This window comes from Sesamum indicum, linkage group LG1, assembly GCF_026168435.1.
Source record: "Sesamum indicum cultivar Baizhima isolate 11 linkage group LG1, ASM2616843v1, whole genome shotgun sequence".
Lineage (NCBI taxonomy): Eukaryota > Viridiplantae > Streptophyta > Magnoliopsida > Lamiales > Pedaliaceae > Sesamum > Sesamum indicum.
Genome location: NC_142657.1, coordinates 6,207,746 through 6,209,347, shown reverse-complemented (window position 1 = coordinate 6,209,347; position 1,602 = coordinate 6,207,746). Strand labels below are relative to the sequence as shown.

The following is a 1,602-nucleotide window of genomic DNA, read 5'->3' as shown; positions in this document are numbered from 1 at the left end:
AAAAAACAGTGTAATTTGGACAGAGCCTTACTCATGATTTATTTGAATTGTTATATACTAAGTGGATAGGGATAGGGGTGTAGTTATTACCATGAATGGCTTGATTTGTTCTACATTGTGTGTACATATGTATGTATGAATACCCCCCTACACATCCTATGTTTCTTCACGTTTCAAACAATTGTCCAGGTAATTTCTTTCACATCAATGAAACTTGTTTGTGATTCTCTCTAGAGCCCACAATTATTTGAAATTTTTCTTCAAACAAATCGTTTTGAAGAAGAGAAATTAATCCAAGAGTTGAGAAGGGCTTGTCACTCTATGATAGATAGATATTCTAAAATAGTAGATCGTATTTGGTACAAGTTTTGTTTTAGAGTATCCTAACACGTGTCCTTTTTCTTTTTTTATTTGTGTGATGAAATTGACAGGTGTTACAAAAAGTAAAAGTAATTACCAATTAAAATGTCGATCTCCGCTTGGAAGCTAGCACAATCTAGCATGACAAACTTTTCAGTTTGGGGCATGATGAACAAGCACCAAGGGAAGGATAAGGTGGTGGTGGTATTGGGTGCCACTGGCACAGGCAAATCGTGTCTGGCGATAGACCTGGCCACCCGTTTCGGGGCAGAGGTCATCAACTCGGACAAAATTCAGGTCTACAAGGGCCTTGACATAGTAACCAATATGGTGAGAAATGAGGAATGCCGCGGCGTGCCGCACCATTTGCTCGGAACCATTGATCCCGAGGTGGATTTCACTGTACATGATTTTGTGCATCATGCATTGTTGCCTGCTGATGCCATCATACAAAAGAATCGGTTGCCAATCATTGCTGGAGGGTCCAATTCCTTCATACAAGCACTTGTCATTAACAACACTGAGTTTTCCTCCAAGTACGAGTGTTGCTTTCTTTGGATGGACGTGGCGATCCCGGTGTTGCATTCATACGTGTCGAAAAGGGTTGATCAGATGGTGAATAGCGGGTTGGTGGAGGAGGGCAATGCCATTTTTGACCCAAAAAAATTCGTGACTATGATTATGGGATTAGGCGTGCCATCGGGGTCCCCGAGATGGATGAATTCTTCAGGAGTGAGGGTCTAGTCGATGGTGAAACTAGGGCTAAGCTTCTTAAGGCAACTATTAATGAAATTAAGATGAATACTTGCAAATTAGCTTGCCGTCAAGTTGAAAAGATCTTGAGGATGAGGTCGGAATTTGGGTGGCAGATTTATCGGTTGAACGCCACAGAGGTATACCTTCGATGTGGTGGAGATGCCAATGAAGCATGGGAGAAATTGGTGCTGGAGCCGAGTACGAACATGGTGGCACATTTCATTTGCAATGAAAACATAGATCCGAAACCTACTGCGTATGAACAATTAGCATGATCAATTATATACGTTCGTGCATATGAACAATTAGTATGATCAGCAAAATTTTGAAGTCCTACTGATATACCGAGTTAAAATTCATGGCATTACATTTAGTGTGAAAGCATTAATATTCAATTCTTTGATCAAACGAAATACATATGTAATCCAATTTATACAAATTCAAACTCATGCCTCTTTGATTGGCATTATCAACATGAAATATATA

At 40.0% G+C, this 1,602-nt stretch overlaps 1 pseudogene; it reads left to right on the top strand.

Annotated features, from left to right (window-relative positions):
• The first annotated feature begins 465 nt into the window (after positions 1 to 465).
• LOC105180169 (adenylate isopentenyltransferase 5, chloroplastic pseudogene) lies at positions 466 to 1,391 on the top strand (annotated as a pseudogene).
• The last annotated feature ends 211 nt before the right edge of the window (positions 1,392 to 1,602 follow it).